Genomic DNA, 16,171 nt, shown 5'->3' with positions numbered 1-16,171 from the left:
GAGAGAGAGAGAGAGAGAGAGAGAGAGAGAGAGAGAGAGAGAGAGAGAGAGAGAGAGAGAGAGAGAGAGAGAGAGAGAGAGAGAGAGAGAGAGAGAGAGAGAGAGAGAGAGAGAGAGAGAGAGAGAGAGAGAGAGAGAGAGAGAGAGAGAGAGAGAGAGAGAGAGAGAGAGAGAGAGAGAGAGAGAGAGAGAGAGAGAGAGAGAGAGAGAGAGAGAGAGAGAGAGAGAGAGAGAGAGAGAGAGAGAGAGAGAGAGAGAGAGAGAGAGAGAGAGAGAGAGAGAGAGAGAGAGAGAGAGAGAGAGAGAGAGAGAGAGAGAGAGAGAGGAGAGGAGAGAGAGAGAGAGAGAGACTAACTTCGAGAGGGCCTCTCGCATTTTAGCACCCTTTACAATGCTACAAACTTATCCTCAAAACGTAGGGCATAAGAAACTAGTACTTACATTTCTGTGTAGTGCAGTTGATTAAGTTCACAAATGAATGCGCCTGTTATCTTCGACATATTAATAATTGTGCATAACATAGTGAATTTAGGTAATTGTATTTATTCTTTGACTGGGATTAATGCAATTGCTTACGAGTTTGAATAATTAATACTTCAAAAAGAACCATATAACGTTGTACAAATTACATGTAATAGTTCACTGGAGCAAAAGAGCAAGGGTGGGTGGGGGTGGGAAGATGAAGTGAATACAAGGAGAACATGGAAAAGGTTCAATCTATAGTACTGCAGACAAAAGAGTACCAACAAAGAAAGATCTTGATTTAGTGATATTTCATTAATGGTTTTCTTTCAGAAGAATGAGTAGTCTACGTACAAACGTTCATCCGAGCAGCAGAGAAGTGAGAAAACGAATCTGGAACTTAATATATTAACAATTTCTATTTTCTATTTGGAAGCAATGTATATTCAGTATTCAAAATACTTAGCAAGCTTCTAAAGTCGTTAGCCACAATGACCACACAGATTAGCACCAAACGTTACGTTCACTGACAAGCCATCTGTTAGAAGACAGCCAACTAGTTTATGGTAAAGGCACAGACTCCTTCCTCTGGTTCAATCAGATTACCAGAGAGTCCTTATTAATGTGCCCAGAGGAACCAAAACTTGTCACTAATGAAGTTGTAGAATGTTCAATAAATCAGGTCAACAGGCAATAGTTTTTTTTTTGTTTTTTTTTTTTTTGCTTTACGTCACACCGACACAGATAGGTCGACGACGGGACAGGAAGGACTAGGAGTGGGAAGGAAGCGGCCGTGGCCTTAATTAAGGTACAGCCCCAGCATTTGCCTGGTGTGAAAATGGTAAACCACGAAAAACCATTTTCAGAGCTGCCGACATTGGGGTTCGAACCTACTATCTCCCGAATACTGGATACTGGCCGCACTTAAGCGACTGCATCTATCGAGCTCGGTACAGGCAATAGGAGATACAATAAACTCTATCCAAGCGAATGGAATTCCATCACATTTAAAGCTGCCAAATCATTTGTACAAATGTAAATTAATGCCATTTAAAAGACATCATAATATACAAAGCCTGTGGGTTGGGCACATGACCATCGAAGAAAGAGAGGTAGTTTCCTTCGACACGCGATATTTAGCAGTCAATATAACTATATATGCAATCTGCTTAGCGTCGCACCGACGCAGATACATGGCTACGATGGGATAGGATCGGCTGTGGCCTTAAGGTACAGCTCCAACATGTGCCTGGTGCAAAAATGGGAAACCACGGAAAAACATATTCGGGGCTGCCGACAGTGGGGTTCGAACCCACTATCTCCCGGATGCAAGTTTACAACTGCGCGCCTCTAACCGCATGGCCAACTCGCCCGGTGCCAACATAACTAATGCCATCATCAAACAGAATAATGTCTCAACCTAAATATTTTTCAAACTTTAGGTGATTGAAGACATTCATACCTCAGATATACATACATCATTATATACGGTTATGCCTTTCAGCGTCCAGTCTGCAAGCCTGTGAATGTACTAATCGCCACCACAATCCTCTATTTGTAACTAGTTCTGTGGCCTCGTTCAGTTCTATATCGCTTAAATCGAGAGAAACTGAATCTAACCATCGTAGTCTTGGTCATCCTCTACTCCTCTTACTCTCCATAACAGGGTTCATTATTCTCCAAAGTAACCTATCCTCCTCCATTCGACTCACGCAACACCACCACCGAAGCCGGTTTATGCCTACAGCTTCATCCACCGAATTAATTCCTAACTTAGCCTTTATCTCCTCTTTCTGAGTACCGTCCTGCCATTGCTCTCACCTGTTTGTACCAGCAATCATTCTCGCTCCTTTTATGTCTTACTTCTATCTTGTGAGTAATATATCCCGAGTCCACCCAGCTTTCCCTCCCGTAAAGCAAAGTTGGTCTGAAAACAGACCTATGTAAAGATAGTTTTGTCCGGGAGCTAACTTCCTTCTTACAGGATACTACTGATCGCAACTGCGAGTTCACTGCATTAACTTTACAGCACCTTGATTTTTTCACTGCATTAACTTTACAGCACCTTGATTTAATCTCGCTTACTATACTACAATCCTGAAAGAACACACATCCTAAATACTTGAAATCAACTACCTGTTCTAGCTTTTTATCCCCAATGTGATATTCAATTCTCTTGGATTTCTTACCTGTTGACGTCAATTTAGTCTTAGAAAGGCTAATTTTCATACCATACGCATTGCACTTATTCTAAAGTTCCAACACATATTGAAAATACTTTTTTAAAGCATGTACGCGTCACGAAAGCTCCTTCTAAAAGTCAGCGGTAGTGTGAAGACCTCTGGGTCCCAAGATCGTGGATTCAAACCCGACAGAGGTAATCGGATTTTTGAAGAGCGAGAAAAAAGTCTATTCCATACCCCATGTTGGCATATACAGTATTTCTGGTGATGCATTCCGTGTTTATCCGACAAAATTAATTTAAATCCTTTACAACTTATGAATTTCATAGTTGGTTCCGTATTCAAATTTAAAATATTCAAAAATTAATTCTTATAAATAATTTAATATGAAGGTTCCACCTATTCAATACTTAATATCGACTACGCAATAACTACATAGTCATGCCTAAATTAGAACATGTTTCGGCCTTCTTCAGCTACATTCAGATAGTTATTTAAATCACATGGAATAGTAGATGTAAAGTATTAAATAGGTGGAACCTTCAAAAAACATTCGTTTTAAAAGTTAATTTTTGAATATTTAAAATTCAGTCACATGTCGTCCAACAGAGTTCCGGTTTTTCTGCCACCACCTGGTACAGTGAAACGGAACGTCGAAACCGACAAACAAGGGGATTAAATGGCGTCACACCAAAAATGCATGCATATGGTAGCCGAGGGTTTTCTTCTTTATTTTTTTTGCTAGTTGCTTTACATCGCACCGACAGAGATAGGTCTTATGGCGACGATGGTACAGGAAATGGCTAGGAGTGGTAAGGAAGCGGCCGTGGCCTTAATTAAGGTACAGCCCCAGCATTTGCCTGGTGTGAAAATGGGAAACCATGGAAACCATCTTCTGGGCTGCCGACAGTGAGGTTCGAACCTACTGTCTCCCGAATACTGGATACTGGCCGCACTTAAGCGACTAAGTGCGGCCAGTATCCAGTATTCGGTAGCTGAGGTCATGCGATTATTGTTTCATGACTCGAATAATAATAATAATAATAATAATAATAAGAAGAAGAAGAAGAAGAAGAAGAAGAAGATGATGTGATACTTCTTTCAAAGATTATCAGACGCCAGAATTGTGGAATTTGGCATCGAGAAAGAATTCCAGAAAGTGCCAGTAAATCAAGAGATATGGATCTCTTACATTTTATCACCCATGCATGCCATTAGACTGCTCCAGGATTCGATCCGGCAACCTTACACACAAGAGGAGAATACCTTACCAACACAGCCGACCATTCGATAGATAACGGTATCGAAATCACATAGGCCTAATTAGCGTTTTGTACAGCCATCGTGATATCAATACCATAATGGGATTCGAACCTGCTATCTCCCGGATGCAAGCTCACAGCCGCGCGCCTCTACGCGCACGGCCAACTCGCCCGGTAGTCTTCTTCTTTGGTCTTTCCTGTTGACCAAAGTACCTTTTGTGAATTATGGATCTGAAGATTATTCCAAGAAATGAAATGAATCTTTCTAATTCCGTATTGTCTACAGTATTCTAATTTAAAATATTAACATTTCCACTGTTCAATACTAGTAGATCTGAAGATTACCCAGTTTTGGACATCTGCTGGTGTAATACCTGCCAATCCATTTCATTGTATCTGCTTTGGCTCAATTAATGACCAAGAGGAAAGTTCGCCTTTTGAATGCGGATTTCACCCTAAAAGCGTTATGCTGCCCACTGCACTCCTTACCGTATTGACTCTTGAGATAGTTAACTGTCCATTCGAACTGCGTTAAAGGTAAAAGGTAATCGAATGATTTATAAGCAATCAGTTCAGTATTCTCAAATAGTTTTCATATTATTTTTAGAAATTGTTGTAATATTATCTCGTGTTATCCAACGGTTCTTCCTAATCTTTCTTATCTACGACGTAGAAATCGCCCTACTCGTTCCAGTATTCATCATTATAAACTGATCAAACATTTGTTTTGTAAGTCTGTCTGGGTCTATTCTTTTGCTATGGACATAGAATCTTAACTTGCGTATGTTTGCACGACGTATTTACGCATTCCTACAGTATATCTGCACATAGGCATAAGCATAGAAAAACGAACACTACGTAAATTGTTCTGATGGACTGCACATCCATATGAGGCTGGGAAGCGTGACCAGTCTTAAGGGAAATAATGGGTAGGAATTAGAACTATGTCATCGATATATCTCTTTATGTGAAATATATTTGCTCGTCAGAAAAGTATTCAAATATTCTAGAAGAAAAATGTTTTCTCCATATATGACACACAATAACAATACAGAGATAAATATTACAACTATTTCTACAAATAATATTAATACTACCGTTTTTAAAAATCCTCAACATTCGTCCATTGTTCTTTCCTTCCCCCCACCCCACAAACTTCCAAATGTATGTACATGGTTCGGATTGTAGATTATGCATCATGTTATACGACTTTCCCAACATCTTCAGTGTTGTGCTCTCATTATAAGCTATTTAAGCATAAAACTAATTAAGTTATCAAAACTATCCACAGGACGAATCTAATTAAATAAACCCTACTACTATTATTTTGCCATCTTGAATCGCCTGAGAATAATGAACTGATTGCTTATAAATCATTCGATTACCTTTTACCTTTAACGCAGTTCGAATGGACAGTAAACTATCTCAAGAGTCAATACGGTAAGGAGTGCAGTAGGCAGCATAAGGCTGAACTGTTGTATGATCATTTACCATTGCTTATCGCTGGTTTCTCCTTACACATGCGATAGTAGCACATAACTTATTTTCATTCCTACGAAACATACAGATACCGTAGCTTAACCATAAGGAGGCAACGTCGTTTCTGCATTTACGATAGTTTATCTCTGACGTCCAGAACTGAAGCATTAAAAGCAGTGAAACAATACAGAAATTGCCAGTGTTTGCTGCCATACTTACGCCCCTACAATATACCATAGTTTTCCTACAAGATAACGGCAAACTGACATGTAACGGGAGCTGCTGCAACAGCCAATGGTATAAAGCCAATAATGCACGGATCTTTGAAATCAAAATATACCACACACAGTCTAATGAGAAAATGAATGTACTTACCGATGTAGGATCCTGTTCAGGTCCGAACATGAAACAAAGAAAAGAAGGAAGTCAGAATTTCAGGATAACACGAGATAAATATTACAACAATTTCTAAAAATAATATGAATACTATAATTTTTACACATCTCTTTACACATCCTTCTCACTCCACTATTTGCATTATAATTTCGTGTGGCTATTTCTAGCCGAGTGCAGCCCTTGGAAGGCTGACCCTCCGATGAGGGCGGGAGGCATCTGCCATGTGTAGGGAACTGCGTGTTAATGTCGTGGAGGATAGTGTTATGTGTGGTGTGTGAGTATCAGGGATGTTGGGGACAGCACAAACACCCAGCCCCCGGGCCATTGGAATTAACCAATGAAGGTTAAAATCCCCGACCCGGCCGGGAATCAAACCCGGGACCCTCTGAACCGAAGGCCAGTACGCTGACCATTCAGCCAACGAGTCGGACACTATTTGCATTAACGTCATTGAATGTCCAAGGAGGTCATACTCCGGTCAGCTGAAGGAGTTGTGTGTACTTCTGACGGGGTTTACAATGGTTGGACAGTTTAGATTTGAGTTTGTGAACTGTTTTTGAGATTGGTTGATTGTTTTAAGTGTTACAGTGTTTGTTATATTTTTCAATGTTTCTATGTTGAGTTATGTACTAGCCATAAGGTAAATAAATAAATAATAATTATAGCTAGGCAATTCCATAGCTATTTTACCAAATTTACGAACGACTATCATAATAATACTGCATGTAGAAGGTTTCGCACAACTTCCATTCTGTTCAGGGGAGAGCCAGGCTAGAGTACGAGTGGTTGAAGCGCGTGTATCCCTCATACACCTGATTACGGTTATTAGAGCGAGCTAGCTACAAGGAGCACGTGAACATACCATTAGCATGCTGCTACTCTTCCTCAATATAACCAGAAACGCCGAAACACTTTTAACGTAAATGAGCCGTTCTTTTCAAGCACACCATACTCAACTCAACCAAGTTTGCTGCTTGTCTGGCCAACGTGTGTTAACATGCCGCTTTATTGCAGTTGCCCGTTCATACAAGATATAGGGGAGAGAGAGGTGCTGGAATTAATATTCGCTTGCTTATGCGGCTTTCCCACAGCACTGTTGTTCACTAGAGCCCTGCACTGTTTCACGCCTTTATGACGAAGCACTTTGTACGGAAGAGAACGAGTCTAATTGATTATTTCCTAAATAGAGCAATCTTGATAACTAATGAAGACCCCCCACCTGTCCAGGTATGGAGAAACCCGTCCCAAACCCCCTCGAATTAAAAAAAAATATTTACATCTCCTCTTCAATAATTCTTCTTCTTAAGCCGTCGTCTCCAAACGGAGGTAGACGATCCACATGGCCAGCTCCGATCTTGACGTTGCAGCCATGCCATGTGGATTTATTGGAATATCTTTCAGGATCTTTAATGCAGTGGTTTCCCGTTGCCTTCTGCATCCTAATGCCGTTGACCAAACTGGTTCCTCCGCCTTTGGGAACAATTTCTTGTCCCCAGGACAATAGAGTGCGCTTCAATAATTAGTTCAGTGTAAAATAAAGAGAACTCGCCTGCCATGGTAGCTCACCGTCTTTAGAGTTTTAGAATGGAGAATACTCATTGCAGGTGGATCTGAATTCCTTGACGACCATCCCTGTAATGAATTTCCTATGGTTTCCCTATATCTCCATAAAATAGCCAAAATAGTAATGCTCCTAAGACTCTGGCTGCTTTTATCCAAATCAAAACCAAACTTAACATTAATGGATAGTTCAGTACAGGTACTACAGGAATACTGTTTACTTTCAATTTTAATTCGGGAGAGATTTGAGGGTCACATAAATAAATGTATAATCACATTTATTTAATAAATAAATAAATAAATAAATAAATAAATAAATAAATAAATAAATAAATAAATAAATAAAAGAAAAAGTGTAATTTCGCAATGCGTACGGGAATCTGAACCTTGGGGAAAAAGTGCGACGAAAGCTGAAAAACATACAGACCGTAAAGATGTCTTGTCAATCATAATAAATAAGATAGAGTTTGAGGGATGTTCCACCATTCAACACATTGTAAAAATACATTAAATTATAAGAAGACCGGTTTCGACTCCCTTGGAGTTATCATAAGTTCTTGGTGAAAATCAAAACAAGGGGAATCTGATAATCATCATAACGAAACACCACGTCCCTATAGGTGATTGCCGCATCTGATGATGATTCCAAGGGAGTCGAAACGGTCTTCTTATAATTTAATATATTTTTACAATGTGTTGAATGGTGGAACATCCCTCAAACTCTATCTTAATAGTTAAGCGTCAACAAAGAAATGAAGATCATAACCTACGGACTATAATAAAGGAAACTCGACCGCCGCGGTAGCTCAGCGTCCATAGAGTTGTCTTGCTCTCTAGTTTGATTAGTTTGAAATCACAACTGAAAGAGAGCGCATTCTCCAAACATCCGCAGGTAACAACATTATGTTAGAGAAATGAAAATCCACAGCCTGTTTCAAGTTTCAACTAAATCAGGAATGAAATGAATGAAGCCCCATCTAGCGGCGAGGATAGGAACTGTGCCGACTGCCGAAGGCTGTCGCACTCCTCTGGGGCAATGGTTAATGACTGACAGATTAAATGAAATGTTATTGAAGAGTGTTGCTGGAATGAAAGCTAACAGGGAAACAGAAGTTCCCGGAAAAAAATCTGACCTGCCTCTGCTTTGTCCAGCACAAATCTCAAATGGACTGACCGGGATTTGAACCACGGAACCCAGCAGTGAGAGGCCGGCGCACTGCCGCCTGGGTCATGGAGGCACCAAATTATGAAATATTGAGGATAATTGCACTCTCAGCAATGGGTGATTCTTAAATATAACTACATTACGATTATAAACTGAACACAATATTAACTGAAGAAAAACTACCAATTAGATGTTAAGCTCTGTGTTCCTCTACTTTGCCTGGAGTGCATGAATCAATGTCACACAATTTTTTAATAATTCGTAATATAACATGAATTTCAATAAAAATGACGATATGATCATATCTGGCATTGCTCGGTCAACTAAATAAACCTACCGGTAATCACTTTGTGAAAAGTAAACTTCATTTGTCAATAAGCGCTTCGATCTTTTTTCCTATCTTTACCTGCCTAACGGAAAGAAGGGGAAATTTTGAACGAATGTCGAAAAATTTCACGCGTTTCGTTTGCAACATTGCCTCCTTAACTTCTACTCAGTGAAGTCGGAGGAATCCTATTACTTCGCTTTGCCACTGTCACCGCAGCTTGTTTCGCGATTCCGGTTAATCTGACTGTATGCTATCTGATTTTTTCAACTGGCTTTACGTCGCACCGACACAGATACGTCTTATGGCGACGATGGGATAGGAAAGGGCCAGGAATGGGAAGGAAGCGGTCATGGCCTTAATTAAGGTACATCCCCAGCATTTGCCTAGGGTGAAAATTGGAAACCACGGAAAACCATCTCCAGGGCTACTGACAGTGGGGTTCGAACCCATTATCTCCCGAATCCAAGCTCACAGCCGCGCACCCCTGACCGCACGCCCAGTATGTTATCTGAGAAACTAGTACATATTAGCAGGTTAAAGTAAGATACGTACCATTTTATCGGAACCACCACCACCCCCATCATCATCATCATCATCATCATCATCATCATCGTCGTCAGCATCAGCATTCTCTCGCTGGCGAGTATAACGGTTGTCTTCTGGCTGCATCAACGTTGCCAGCTTAGCTAGTTGAAGAGACCAATTCTGGCAACACAAGCTCTGCTTTGTTGGTACATCAAATCTACCAAAGCTCCTTTTTGTAAAACCCGGGGGTTATTTCTTCTCTGATTTACTCGTCTTTCCTGTGATCTCTTTGGTCCGATTCCTGCCTTCGTCACTATTGTTCAAGTTGTTGTGGAAGCTCATGGATAATCATAATACGCCTTGTCGCTACCATCAGAGGTTCCTGTCTTTCGTTATCCTCTTCAGCTGCGCGTTATTTCCAAATTCCACTCCGCTCTTAATATCTCCCAGATATTTCTACCTCGATATTCCTCCCCCCGTTCCCCCACAATCTTTCCTTCTAAAATGTATTTTTTTAAACTGGTTATGCCTTATTACATCACCTACAAATTTAATTTTCCTCTTTCCCATTATGTCCAGTAATTTTCTGTTCTCATCAGCCTCCTTTAGTACTTCGATGTTTGTTTTCTTTTCTGCCCATCGTGTACGTGTCATCATTCTCCAACATACTCACATCTCTACAACTTCGTGTTGTTTTCACTCCCTTTTAGCAATGTTCCATAAAATTTTAAATACAAACGGAGATTTTTAAATGTCGACATGGTCACACATGTCGTTGCTCGGTCAACTAAATAAACTTAATCACATTGTGAAGAGTAGGATTTATTTGATAATAAGCGCGTCGATGTTCTTCCTATCTTTACTTGCCTAACGGAATAACAGGATTTTACAGCGTCCTTTTATCGTAGTTTGTTCCCTTCCCGGATTACGTTGTCCATCCCTCAAATGAGAATACATTAACGGAATAATACGGAAACTTACTTTCTGAAGTCTCTTGTACATTTGGTTAAGCTACTCCTTTATCCTTCTGGGCAGCCCTTGAGGAAGTCGAGAAGTGTGAGAGTAAGGAATGCATGAACGCTTACTGTTCGTCTCTTGGTAGGCAGGATTATTCAAACTAGAACGCAGGACAGAAATGAGGTCTATAACATGTAAAATGCGTAACATAATATTTTATAACTGTGATTATTATAAAAATATAATTTGGTTGTAGACTCAGTTAACAAGCTTGTTAGAAGTTTAAAATTATGTCAAATTTGATATAAATTGTACTGATTGATAATTTCACCCCATTATAGGAGGCGGGAAACCTGAATTCAAAACATATAATTGGTGAAGGTGCCTGGCTTCCTGTCTTGGAGGGACTGCAATTAACCGGCGGCATGATCGCGGCCAATCATGAGGGGAATGGTTCCCTCCATTTACGCATTCCCAAGCACACACAGGAAGCCGCGAGCGTTCTGCAGCGCGTCGAGCAGCTTCTTGCTTCTCTTAACAGGCCTGCGACACAGCCCGAACGACGCACTTTATGATGGTTACGACGGACTGTCCACCGTTGATTTACGGATAACGCCAGGTCATTATACAGTTTACAGTGTATTGGACTCCAAATCCGACAGAAACATAGGGCACAGTATAATTCCTTGCCTTGCCTGCCAGATATTCACGATCTGTTCGTTTTCTCAGAGCAAATAATATACGTAATCACCCTAATCAGATGTGCAGAAATACACAAATCAAAGGTTAAGGTCACGTAGCTGTGGTGAGCTTGCATTCGGGAGATGGTGAGTTCGAATCCCACCTTCGGAAACCCTGAAGATGGTTTTCCATAGTTTCCCATTTTCACACCAGTGGCTGTGCCATAATTAAGGTCAAGACAACTTCCTTCTCAATCCTAACCCTTTCCCATCCTTGCGTCGCCGAAAACCTTCAATGTGTTAGTGCGACGTTAAACCACTAGAAAAAAAGTATATATTTAAAAAATCATCTTACTTGTGTACGGTGACTGACCGATACGTTCTGAAGCCCAGAATACGATCCACGATAGAGAAGATAACTGAAGACTCCCTTAAAACTTTCTATTATGCTTTGTCGACATCATATGAAAATTGTATCCAGTAGATAATTTTATAAATTACAAATCCATCTTGTTTTCATTGTTACAAACCACATTTTCTAAATCAAGAAGAACAACTAAGAATACTTCATATAAAATTAATTTTGCCATTGTTCAATCAGGTGCCATTCAAGCTCTACTATCTGGCCAGATTCTTTGTAACTGGTCGAACTGGAAAAACGCTGGTTCCGATATGCTATGCTTTTGAAAATGTTGCTAGAAACAATACCCCATAATGCACTTTATGCAAACAAACAGGGATCCATTTTATTAAGAGGGATACAATCAAAGTCGGAAGTGTGACGGTACTACGACTGATTTATGGAGGTAACAGTGATCACAGTCAATATCGGAAGCCATGGTTTCGTTAAATTTACTAGAAATAAACTGTAAAAAAGACAGAAATTAGATAACCCGTTTCAAGTTGTCCTAGAATTCGGAAGCACTTCTTACATCATGATCCAAAATCTTCAGCGTAGATAAAGCAAGGGAGAAGTAATGCGTACATCTTTAATGACCCAGGAAAATGGCGCAAAATTATTTTTTAAATGTTATGAATTTTAGGCCCCACTGACTGCCATCTTTATGATGCGGTACGGTACAACTTTTAAGGCTACATCTTTTTGTCTGGATTGTACATGGCATTCGGCAGTATTCGACTACTGCAATGTATGTGGACGAAGTACTGAATTTTTTGAAGTGATGATGATAATGATGCTGCTTGTTTAAAGGGGTCTAACATCTAAGGTCATCGGCCCCGAATTTTTGAAGTGGAAATAGCACATTTTGAACAGACACTCCTCAGCTATGAAAATACGGGAATCTGCCATATGGGCGAAAGCCTTAAATGCAGACCTGTAATGATGAATAAATGAATAATAAAATAAATAATAAACAAATAACGAACACAATGGATTCATGAAACGTAACGGTCAAAAGCCTCATTACTGAGAACAAGTACAACGCACTGTGACTGCACGAATTATCTAAACGACACGAAGCTGGCGTATGTGAACATCTTCAAATATCCTACCACCAGATAGAGCCACGATCTAACATGCCAACTTGGATTCGGAACGCAGGCGCTCTACCGTCTGAGGTACTCAGCCCACTAAACAAGCAGGCAAACAAACAAACAAACAAACAAACAAACAAACAAACAAACAAACAAACAAACAAACAAACAAAACAAAAATGCACTAGTGATATTCTAACATCAGCAATCACACCCTAGCCCAACAATAACTATATTGATTAGCTAACCTTAAAACAACCCACTTCACCAAAGAATAGCCTAAACCAAGTTTATGAAAAGCTACTCTTTTAGAAAACATTTTAGTAGTAGTAGTAGTAGTAGTAGTAGTAGTAGTAGTAGTAGTAGTAGTAGTAGTAATTTAGAACTCACTTCGCCATATTCTCTACAAAATGCAGAATAACTGCGTAGGGTCTACTAGTGAATATTCTCGTTTCTAAAAGTAATTTATAAATTGATTTCCTTCGCAACGTAGTGTGTTATAGCGAAAGCAAAACCGGGCGAGTTGGCCGTGCGGTTATGGGCGCGCGGCTGTGAGCTCGCCTCCGGGAGATAGTGGGTTCGAATCCCACTGTCGGCAGCCATGAAGATGGTTTTCCGTGTTTTCCCACTTTCACACCAGGTAAATGCTGGGGATGTACCTTAATGAAGGCCACGATAGATTCCTTCTAACTCCTAGGCCTTTCCTATATCCCATCGTCGCCATAAGACATATCTGTGTCGGTGCAACATAAAACCACTAGCAAAATAAAAGCGAGAGCAAATCTTGTGTGCTAAGTGAATTGAGAATAAATGGAAAAAGAATATTAAATGGCATAATTATTCTATTCTACATCGAGTGTTAATTTACGATTCGTATGTCCGTACATAACCATTCATGCTGTTAGGAGATTATCTCAAAGATAATTCCCAGGTGTTTCAGTTCCAAGTAGCGGGACGGTTCATAGATTATTCAATAAATTGCGTAAAACAGGAAATATTAATCATAAGAAGCGAAAAAAGCGACGTACAGTAAATAACAGAAGAAACTCTTGAAGACATTGGACAATGCCTGAAAAACTCCCCTACGAAATATCTTAGCGGACGTGAATTCCTTACGGTTCCGTACAAAGGACTACGAAGTTGCGTAAGTTAAAAACCTACAGGCTTAAATATACTGTGGTGCAAGAACTTAAACCGGGTGATCGTGTGTGAAAGATTAGCTTTACAAAACTGATTCTGAATAAAGTGCATGACGGAGAAATTGATCCCGATGTCGTTCTCTTCTCAGACGAAGCGTGGTTTCGCTTACGTGGGTACGTACATTCTCAAAACAGCCGATAATAGACTGGCGAAAAACCTAATCTGCTACACAAGAAACCTCATGGCGAGAAATTATGGGGTGAGTACTTTTAGTGAGCATTAGAATTTACCAGGCAGTCACTCTAGCTTGCTCTCGTCTTACCCGGCCGGCCGGAAGCGATAGCTTGCCGGCCAAGGCATCAGCCTTGCCTCAGCTGCGGTTCTGCGTTAACTGGATGATCCTTCCCGATTCCTCCGTATGAGTCCGCTCAGTTTTCTTGTCAGGAAATGTATCTAACAAAGGTAAAGAAGAACAAATAGTACAATAAAGCTTGCCATACCCCGAGATCTCCAGCAATGAGTCCCTCAAGATGTAGTTCACCTTAACGTACTCAGCGTGTACAGATTCGAGTGTTTCCAAAAGTGTGTGGAGTAATTAGGGTGCGGATAAAATAGTACACCTCAAAAGAACACAAAACGTTCCTATGAATAAACGTCCTAGAGTCGACTGTTTACGAGTTATGCCTGTTTACATTACCAGGAGAAATAAAGGGGATATTTTGTATGTACTGCCCTCTATGCAGATCAGTAGTGATTGATTGATATGTATTAATTTTGGAGTCAGAAATTCTGCCTTAAGATCACTGTCTAATCTGCCTCTATAGCCAAAATAACGGAAGATTCTGTCATTCATAACGTTATGAAAAATTACGAACAACACTCGAAAACAAGTTGTTTATTACCCGAAGAAGCTAACATAACCGGACAAATTCTTAGCACTTCTCGTACACAAACATGGCTACCGCTACTTGAATTGGGATGTACGACGTAGGGCTACCGCCAAAAATTTCAGTATTTTTTAACCTCTTTCTATGAAAACAGAGTTGTAGCCCTGATTAAAGCAGAAAATTGTCAATTATAAAGAGCTGACGATTTGGCAACTCTAACCACCGGGATAATAATAGTCTTTCTCCTCATTTGACTGAGTTCCGTAAAATTTCACGTGCACTTGGACACTGTTTACGAACCTTATGCGGCAGAATTCGTGCTCACGCCTTAATGTAAAATAATGAAGAGACGCTGTCCAGTTTTCCGCATGAGTGACAATACCAACCACAATTAAATCTTTAGTATAGGCTAACGGTAGTAAGCAATCGACTCAAAAGAATTGAAGCCGTCTCTTAAAGTACTAAATCACGATGATTACGGATAATGGCCTAAAGAACAAAGATTATCATATTTCTATGAAGTAACTAACGTTTCTATTTCAGAAACCTATATAAAAAAATAAATTATTTCAGAAAAATTGGTGACCTTTAACGTCGTAAGTTCGTAAGTATCAGAGTTAATTAACTACACAGACTCAGGTCTCATATGCCTGGTGTTGATAAATTAATGAATGAAAGAAAGAAAGAAAGAAAGAGAAAGATACACGGGAAATGATTTTTGAAATCAATAAAACACATTTTATCAGAATATATTTCTAACGGAACCGTAACTCCACACAATTTTGCGGATAATATCAAATCCTAGTTAAAATACTCATGACACATACTAAATATTATAATTTAAAAATCTGCAAATCAATTATCCTTTCTACTCAGAATTTTTGATTATAACATTTATGTTCTCCTGAATGTTTCAGTTGTCAGAATTTTAAAACATCTGCTCTTTCTTTACACTGAACGCTACAAATTTATAAAAGGTAGGCTATTAGATTTGAGTAAGATAATGAGACAAAATAACGCATTGTATAACACAAAATAAACACCGAGTTTTCATCGCTAATACGTAACTGTACGGCCTTTAATGCTTCAATTCTGAAGCCAGTGTAAACGATTTTCCGTTGGAACTCTGACTGTACAGCTGTAAACAAACCTACAACTCACTACTGCAATGGGCAATTTTCCAAAGGACAAATCTAACGCTGATGTCTGGACACTTCTTGAAGCGTTCGTTGAAGTCCATTCATCCCAAGTTTTAGGGTGCTATATATTACAATATATATGAATACGTTATTTTAACTAGAATATTACATATAACAATATCGGTATATTCATGCAGGATATTGCTAGTAGACGTCTTACCGACGTTCCAAGATATCTTACATTTCCCTACATGTAGTGACGATAATCATAATCATAATCAACAATGTAGTCAAGTGGTACTCTATTCAATGGAGCCCCACCGTATCCAGGCAGTCAGAGGTTGGTTGATCAGGTCACCGTGGCCACATATACAATTTGTATAGGGCAATGCAGATGCAAAAGGAATTTCTTCGGGATCACCGGCTTTCTCTTCTAATATACCCGTATTATTCATCTCATGGGAGGGAAGTATTAGGCGTCCCACGCCAGCACGTTTCAATTTCTCCGAGAGAA

This window comes from Anabrus simplex, chromosome 5 (assembly GCF_040414725.1).
Source record: "Anabrus simplex isolate iqAnaSimp1 chromosome 5, ASM4041472v1, whole genome shotgun sequence".
Classification (NCBI taxonomy): Eukaryota; Metazoa; Arthropoda; class Insecta; order Orthoptera; family Tettigoniidae; genus Anabrus; species Anabrus simplex.
The sequence above is the reverse complement of the archived record's forward strand: the minus strand, read 5'-3'. Positions refer to the sequence as shown.